The 9,469-nt window shown below is 37.0% G+C and overlaps 1 protein-coding gene and 1 non-coding gene across 2 annotated transcripts in view; both read left to right on the forward strand.

Annotated features, from left to right (window-relative positions):
- The window catches only part of Cysltr1 (cysteinyl leukotriene receptor 1), a 25,710-nt gene that overhangs the window by 8,638 nt on the left and 7,603 nt on the right, over nucleotides 1-9,469 (forward strand). The window lies entirely within an intron of this gene.
- Nucleotides 6,456-6,618, forward strand: LOC114609930. Its single transcript, XR_003709615.1, has one exon. It is a non-coding gene; the product is annotated as a U1 spliceosomal RNA (small nuclear RNA).

The raw sequence follows: 9,469 nt of genomic DNA on the forward strand, positions 1-9,469 counted from the left end.
GCTTGCTTGCTTGCTTGCTTGCTTGCTTGCTTGCTTGCTTGCTTGCTTGTTTACTGAAACAGGGTATCATTCAGTACTCCTGGCTTGCCTAGAACTCTCTACATGGATCTGTCTGCCTCTGCCTCCTGAATGCTCGGAGTGAAAAGCATATGCTATTATTATGTTGAACTGTGTGTTCTTGACCAAGTCCTTACAACTCTATTTCCAGCCCCAGGCTAGTTTTGCCACATGTTCAAAGATCCCTCAAACTCAAACTAGTAGAGATTCTTGAAGCACAACAAAGTTTGCATTGTACATGAGTTAATAAGTTTCTTTGAAGGTATGACATATAATCTTACCAGTCACTCATTATGTTTCTGTTGCAAATGCAATGTATTATGTTAACCACTCAAGAGAGAACTAAGGAAGTAGAACAAGAAATTAAATGGTTGAAAGAGGAAATATGAAGATATAGTCCCCATCTCCAAGGAATGTGCAATACAGTTGAACTTACTGGACTCACTTTCAGTTACAGTAAACCGTAACTCAGCAGCTACACATAGACATTTTCTTTTGTCTTTATCAGTATCCCTTTCTTAGTCTGCATCCTATTCTAAGTTACCATTACCAAATGAACTAAACTTTTTCTAGAATGGTATTTAATACCTTTAGCAACTTTCTATCATCTAGTTCCTACATTCTTTCCCAAATTGATTTCTCATTTTAATTCTAATTCTCATAGGCCAGTCACAAATAATCTGCCATTTTATGTAGCAGCTCAATCAAATTTACATAACCCCTGAATATGCCAGGCTGTTTCACACCACTGTTTTTCATTCATTACACTCTCTCCTCACTGCCTACCCTGCCCCTGTTCTCTTTTTCTAGCATATACTAATTACTCATAATGTATTTTTATTATGTTTCATTTTGTGTTGTATGGATTTTGTTTTCGAACGATAGGGATTTACTATGTAGCCCAGGTTAGCTAGAAAATTACTATGTAGCCCAGGTTGGAGTTGAACACATAATCCTCCCACTTCTTCAAGTTTTAGACTTTTAGGCATTAACTATCATGCCCAGTTTACCTGTGTATTTATATATTTCCATTGCAACAGCAGCTGTAATGTACATTAACTTGTTAGTATATCTGTGTCCTCCTTCTAGAAGGCAGGAAAATCTTCATGGAGAGGGTATATGTACTTCAAAGATATAACGGAAAACACACACACACACACACATACACACACACACATATATACATATACATGTACATGTTCATATACATATATATATATATATTAAATGGCTAATAAAGTATCTTTTAATATAGCTAGCATATCACCATAGAGTATAGAAAAGTATTGTATGGGGACTATGATGTAAAAGATTGGCTTAAAGATGATTTGAATTACATCTGATATCAGTGAGAACAAAGAGTATTTCACATGTGGTAATGTGGCCCAAGCAAAGCAAAGGAAAGGAAATGAAACTAGTCAGGTCATGTTTATAAGCTGTCCATATAAAAAACAATGGCAAAGTGACTACAAGATTGAAATGCAATGCTTCTGTATTGTTGAATACTTCTCCAAATAGAATTAAGAGTTCATCAGATACCCTTGAGAGGGATCAATAATAAGACTGGACTGTGCTTTGAGACAGGCTAAACTGAAAAAATTTTAAATAAATAAATAAAAATTAAAAAATAAATATAAGACAGGTTAAACTGACCAGAAACAAGAATTTAAAAAAAAACTTGAAATGTCTAATATCTAGTGAATTATATTCTCATAGTATGATGCAACAGAAACAAAAGGCACAGTTGAATCCTTGGCATTTATGTTAACCCTCTGTGCAACAGTGTGTTCAATTGCTGTGGCTTGCACATTACCTAACATGGATGTATGCATCAATGTTTACTGAAACACTTCGAGGCATCTAAAACCTAACTACATGCATGCTGTGTTAAAGTATCTCCAGACCATTCTGGTGCCCAGGCTTGACCTCTAATACATTCTGCTACTTCCAACAATACTTATGTCTTTCTGAGTCATAAAGAAAATGGGGTTCCATTAGATGTTCTCTGATGATCTTCTATCTCTAATCATGAGTAAAAACAATTTCATTCCACACATTTTTCTTTGAAAATAGACTCTTCTTTCATAAAATACATTCTGACCACCATTTTGCCTCCCTCCACTCTCTTTACCTCCTCCTACCTCCTTTCTTCCCTAGATCTACTGCCCCTCTGTCTTGTTCATAAAAGAGCAGGCCTCCAAGAGACAACAACCAAATATGACAACACAAGATACAATAAGACAAGGCAAAATTCCCCATATTAAGGATGGACAAGGCAACCCAGTAGGGGGAAATGAGTCCTGAGAGCAGGCAAAGAGTCAGAGATACACACGCTCCTACTGTTCAGAGCTCCACAAAAACATCACACTAACAACCATAACATATACACAGAGGACCTGATGTAGACAGACCCATGCAGATCCCTTGCTTGCTGCTTCGGTCTCTGTGAGCCCTTTGGAGCCTTGCTTAGTTGATTCAGGGGGGTCTTGTTCTTCTGGTGTCCTTCATCCCCTCTGACACCCACAATCATTTTTCCCCTTCTCTGGCAACTTTCCCCAATCTCTGAGGGGAAGGACTCAATGGAGACTTCCAATTTAGACTCTTTCTCTGCATAATTCCAGACAAACATTTTTAATTGTCAAATATTTATATTACCATATAAAGTGTTAGGTATTCTCATGTCATTTTGGAACAAAGTATCATGATCCTCCTTCTGCTACACCTCCCCAACCCTCCTACTACTCTGATTCCCCACTTGTAGCTTCCCCACTTTGGTGTCTTTTCCTCTTCCATAGATATCAAACTATTTTTATAGCCCCTTCCAGTAGCTTCCTTTTTATGAAGTAGCTCTGAGATTCTTTTCAATATTCTAATATGTATTTCACTTTCATTGACTTGTTTAGTGACCTCATTTAGCTTACACTGTAGGTAAACATAGCTTTCATCCCCTTTCTTTTATATTTTAAAACGGTCATACAATATTTTCAGATCATATTCTTTGCAGTCCCCTAACTCCTCCCAGATCATTGCTGTTCAATGTCCTGTTCTTTCTGGGACTGTGGGGCAGATGAAAAACACCAACACAAATCAGGAACCTCTGGTGTATGCTTGACAGCCCAGTGACATTCCATTGGAAAAAAACTGATTTCCCCTTTTCTAGTAGACATCAACTGCAAATAGCTTCTTAATTAGGATTGTGTGGGATTTTGTGTCCACCTCCCTTTCTCAGTGCTAGGACTTTTTCTGGCTTGAACTTGTGCAGGCCCTGTGCATGCCGGCACAGATTCTGTTAATTCATTTGTGCCTCAGTCGTGCTCTGTTTGGAAGAAGCTTGTAGTCATCTACCACCTCTGGCTCTTAGAATCTTACAATCTATTTGGATAGATCCCTAAGCCTTGATGACAGGGGTTTAAGAAAGATGTCCTATTTAGGGCTAGTGTTTCAAAGTCTCTCACCCCTGTCACTGTCCAGTGGTGTGTCTTGTTAATTATCATTCACTGAAAGAAGTTTCTCTCATAAAAGTTGAGCAATGCACTGATCTATGAATATAGCAATATGTCATAAGGGATCATTTTATTGCTATGTTCCTTATGACTCATTCTGTGATCGTGTCTGGTCTTGGATTCTAATGAAATCCTGAAGCATGACACTACTTGGTTACTCTTGGAGTAGGATTTTATAGCAGAATATGCATTAGGGAAGCAAATTTGATACTATGATAACATTTATAGTCCTTTCAAAAATTGTTACTGAGTGAGATTTACACCCTTGCTATGGGCAATCAGGAGATTCTGCGGTAAGAGAAAGCGTGATAAATATGGTGTTAATCACGACTAACTTTGTATTTCTGATATATGAACAAGTTGAAGTCTGCATTCCATACCTACCCACCTTCCACCCTTCCCCCTTCCGCCTTCCCACTCTCTTCTTCTCTTTTTTTCTCTGTGTTCTTCTTCTTTCCCCTTCCAATTCTCCTTTCTCTAGTCAGCATATTCTTGACTTTTATTTAACAAATTACACAAATATACTTGCTAGCAACCTTACTAACATCACCTATCTCACTTATTAAACATTTTCAAAGTTATTTAGAATTCTAACACCATCCACCAGCTGATAACATCTGCATAATTCCCATTCTTTTCCTTTGTCAAAGATATAAATAACACAGATAACTAAGGCTAACTCAGTTGCTACATGGTATTCCTGAACCCATAAGAACCAGGTATTATCTTCAATTGTGATTCCTGCTACCAATTCAGTGCCAAACAAAAGGACCAACTAAGGGCATAGTGTGTCCCAAGCCCTCAGTTTTATTTGCTAAGAACATTAAGATAGATAATATATACTCTCCCAAATAGATTCTGTTAAACTAGGCACAATGTGTAGATAGAAACATAAGTAGTACATAGATAGGTACATAGACATTTAGAAAATATTTTTTAATTAGGACATTATGTATTTATACTATATTTATGTGCTTTGTTATGCAGGAGAGCAGTTTAGATCAAATTAATTGGTTTTTCTGTATAAAAACTGCTTAACTTATTAACACCTTTTAGCATTTAGTATAAACTTACCTTGAGACTATGTATAAGCATCTTTCTATAATAAAGCCAATTTAGAGAGTTAATATCAAATTCTAGCCTTTAAAAATATAGTTGGAGCTCAGTACATCTAGTAAAATTAATTAATCCAGCAGTTTGGGATAATTTAGATAAGCTTCTATGGGTATTTCACTTCATTCTGTTTATGATTAGACTATAAGCTTTTAATTGTATAGGCAAAGCCAATTTAGTCCAATGCATGTTAAGTCAATTTATAACTTTTATGTGCCATAGCCATACGGCTAACTTCCAATTCACCCTATCTAGTAAGAACAGTTAACTGGTTAAGTGTGCCTGAGAAACATATTATCTGTATTACTGTTTTTGCCACACTTGAGAACATATGGTACAGTTTGTTTCTTCAGATCAGCAGTGTCCAATGGGAACAAAGATGGTCAGCTTTCCTATCGAGTTCTTCTTCAGTGGCATCTTGATTTTGTGGTTGTTGTTGTTGTTGTTGTTGTTGTTGTTGTTGTTATCATTACCCCAATACAGCTTTCCCTCTCTTCTCTCCTTCCAGTGTTTTCTCCTCACCTCCCTTCTGACCCCCATTTTCCACTCCTCCCTTTCTCCTCAGAAAAGGGGAGACCTCCCCATGGACAATCTGCCTTGGCACATCAAGTTGCAGTAGGACGAGATGCATCTTCTCCTATTGAGGCTAGGCAAGGCAACCCAGTAGAGGGAAAGGGTCCCAAAAGTAGGCAACAGAGTCAGAGACAGCCCCTGCTTTCACTGTTAGGAGTCTCACATGAAGACCAAGCTACACAACTGTTATATACAAGCAGAGGGCCTAGGCCAGTCCCATGCCCTCTGGTTGGCAGTTCAGTCTCTGTGGGACCCTATGAGGCTCAGGTTAGTTGATTCTGTGGGTTTTCTTGTGGTGTCTTAGGTCTTTTTTGTCTCCTTCATTGCTTCCTCCCCCTCTTCTGGATGATTCCCCAAGCATCACTTAATGTGACTTTTTTCTTTCTTTTTTTTTTAATTATTTTTTAATATTCCAACCCAGTTGCAGGTTCCCCTGTCTCCTACCCTCCCAGGCATCTCCCCTCTGTGCTCCCAATCCCCATCCAATCCTCCATTTCTCTTCAAAAAAGGGCAGGCCATCCATGGGTATCAGCCAAACATGGCCCATCAAGTTGCAGTAGCACCTTTCAACACTACACAAACCTGCCTTCACCTTGGAACCTTCAACTACGTTCTGAGGTCTTGCTATCATTTGGGCTTCTTTGTCATTATTTCAAGTGTTAATTTTTAATTACTATACAAGGTATCAGATCTCATTAAGACATTTTTGAGCAAAGTGCATTTTAGTGATTCCCCTTCACCTTGTCTCCCTCACCACTCCCTTGCTAATCTGAACCCCTCCTTCTATCTTCTTCCAAGTCTCTTTTCTTCTTTGATGTTCCATGTGTCCTTTCACTGATCCCTCATGCTTTCTCATCACCTATTTCTGCCCTTTCTTGATCTCCTTCCTAGTTTCTTAGACTTTATCCAACTTAAACTTGTTTACACAGACATAGAAACACATACACATCCTTGCCTTTAGTTTTGTTATCCTATTTTCACATAAGTAACAACAGTATATCGGATATCAGAAAGATTAAGCAACCTATCCAAGATCGCACAGCTAAGTATGGATGCAACTATGATCAAAACTCTCCTCATTCATTCAAAGACTACTGCAGTTTTGCCTCTATGTCTATATTTTTCTTAACTACTTCAAAAATTAAGGTTTGTTTTCTACTTTCCTGGAAAAAAAGTAGTGATTTGCCTTATCTGTAAGAAGTAGTCTTTATACTTAACTGACAAGGAAGATACAATGATCGAGAAGGTGGTCTTTCAAGGGCTAGACTCATCCATTGCCCTCCAGATGTGCTGACCCCTGTGATTTCTCCTTGTGGGAAACTTAACTGCATAATTTGTGGTAGTGGGGGGACTGGGTTGGCACTACTCCCAGTTTTTAAAAAAAGAGCAGTCTTCCTTCATAAAACAAAGAACTTTTTATAAATAATAATATAGGATATAACTATAAGCCTCCATTGACAAAAGACAGGCTATTCATAAAACAGAGTAAAATTCATCTTTAGAAGAGAAGAAACTTTTAATGGCATGGATGTATACTGACAACATTATGCTGAGTGAAATAAGCTAATCACAGAAAGACAATACTGCATCATTCCATACATGAATTACCTAAAACAGTCACATTATCAGAATAAAGGAGTAAGAGGTCAGGGAATAAAAGAATAGAATACAAGAATCCACCAGTTAACAAACGTTTCAATCAAACAAGATGAATACACTACATGGCCAGTTTTTTTTTTTAACACAAAACCATGTATTTTGATAGTATTAATTTCATCAAAAATAGTTTTGATTTATTATAGGAAATATATTCAAAGGTAGTTAGATACAACTGACAACCAACAGAGATGCAGGAGCAACTTTGATCACTAGGGAGAAGAGAGCAAATTTATTTCCTTCCAGGCATTTGAACTCAAAAGTTATCTAAAACAAATGACCTAATTTTGCACATTGGATCCCAGAAGACTAAGAAGTTTTCCAAAAACATACAGGAAATAACAGTTGTCCTAAGTGAAATTTGGTATCTTTACATCACTGACTCCACTTAGTTTAAATAAAACAAAATTTTAAAAAAATCTTTCTACTTGTCCACACTAAGGAAAAGACACTCTTTCCTGGCAATACAAGATTCTTTCTCATAAACTTTGCAAAGCAGATTTCAGGCATCCACTAAGACCTGGGCGGCTAAATGACTGGAGTCACATAATCAAGCAAGATGGGTACCTGATACAGGAAATGATAAAAAGGAACAAAGGACAATAACTTCAAAGTTTAATGAACCCCATAGATAGTTGTTTCTCCTTGCCTCAATATTCCCAAATGTGAAGCTGGGATAACAATGACATTTACTTTACAGCATTATCTTCAAATTTATCCAGTGAGTATATGTAACTGTATAATATATTTTAGAAATTTCATTGTATATAGATACACAAGCTCTATATGAGTATAAGCTATTAAAGCTATTTTCATATGAAAATATGTACTATCAGAAGCAGAAATATAACCTTAACAGGGGTAAGAGCATAGAGGAGGCTCTGTGAGCCCTGGTAAATAGAACAACTTCTAATCGTAATTATCACTTAGTTTAGAAAACAGAATCAGATCTACAAGTGCTGCCTTTATAAGGCCTGACCAAGCCTATTAGATTCTAAACACAGTTAAGATTGCAATTTATGTCTGTGTTTGTCACTGCAGCTATAAATCACTTATATTACATGCTCTTGAGGAAAATATAGCCCTAATCATTACAGATTTACTGAATGATAAATTAGAAGGGACTTTAAAGGTCATAAAATCTAACCCTATTGTATTACAAATAAGTGGAGGTTTGACAGAAAGGAAGTGATTTTCCAAAAATCACTTAATTAATCACCCACCACAGCCTGAGGTATGAACTAAGTCTGCTGGCACCTAGACCTTACATTTCCAATCACGGTCTTTCTCCATATAAGAATTCTCTCTCATTTTAAAAACACATAATAAAATGATACAGAAAGGTAGACTCAAATCAACCAATATTTAAAGTGCACATATACTATGCTCAGCATGAAATATAAAATTAAGAAAATGCTCTGGTTTAGCTAGTGGAATTCAAGCAAGGATAATAAGGAACACTATACTGAGTGATCACAGATGACTATGACAAAGCAATAAATAAAAAATCAAGAAAGGTACAAACAACATATCCCATCATACCCACATCAAAGGAGAAAAAATATTAAATTAATCCAATTTGGTCAAGAATGACCTTTTGTTTTACTAAAAATCCAAAACGTCACCAGTACCATTTTGTTTAGAAAATAACAGTCTGGGGACTACTTAGGTCAAAATAATACATAACTGATACATACATACATACATACATACATACATATATCACGTCTACAAAGCATAAGTACATAAGTTGGGCCCATGTGTTCTTATACTATTTCTGAGTTCTCTTATTTACTTTGTTAAATTTGTCTTTAATTTGCTTTTAATATATTCAAAGTCTAACAAGTAAATACCCTTTTCCTTATTAAAAAAACTATGCTTTATAAGAATAAGAGCTCCCACATATACAGCAGAGGACTGCCTGGTCTGGCCTCAGTGACAGAAGACACACCTAACCCTCAAGAGACTTGAGGCCCCAGGGAATGGGGAGTGGGTAGGTCTTGCCGGGTATGTGTGGGGGGGACATTCTCTTGGAGACTGGGGACCAGGAAGAAGGAATGGGATAAGGAGTTGTTGGAGGGCAGACCCAGAGGAGGATAATGACTAGACTGTAAAAAAAAAAAATTAAAGATAATTTTTTAACTTAAAAAAAGAAAAAGGGCCCTATAAATTTTACTAACTAAACTTATGACAAGTAAAAGAATTAAGTTATTTGAATCCGAGTTATATATCTAGGGCTAAGAATTATAGTTCAGTGGGTAAGAACACTTACTATACAAGCATTATAACCCTTGTTCAAATCCCCTGCACCCATGTAAAAACCCAGGCATGGCCACAAACACCTATAACTCCAACACTGGGGGTATGCTTGCTGGCCAGTCAAATCAGTTTGACAGGACATCTCCACATGCAGTGAGAGACTGTGTCTTAAGGGAATAAAGAAGAGTGATAGAACAAGACACCTGGTATCCCCCCTGGTCCCCTTGCATCATCACACACAGCATATATATCTAGAAACACAGAGAGAGAGAGAGAGAGAGAGAGAGAGAGAGAGAGAGAGAGAGAGA

Source organism: Grammomys surdaster, unplaced genomic scaffold (assembly GCF_004785775.1).
Source record: "Grammomys surdaster isolate TR1022 unplaced genomic scaffold, NIH_TR_1.0 61, whole genome shotgun sequence".
NCBI classification, from domain to species: Eukaryota; Metazoa; Chordata; class Mammalia; order Rodentia; family Muridae; genus Grammomys; species Grammomys surdaster.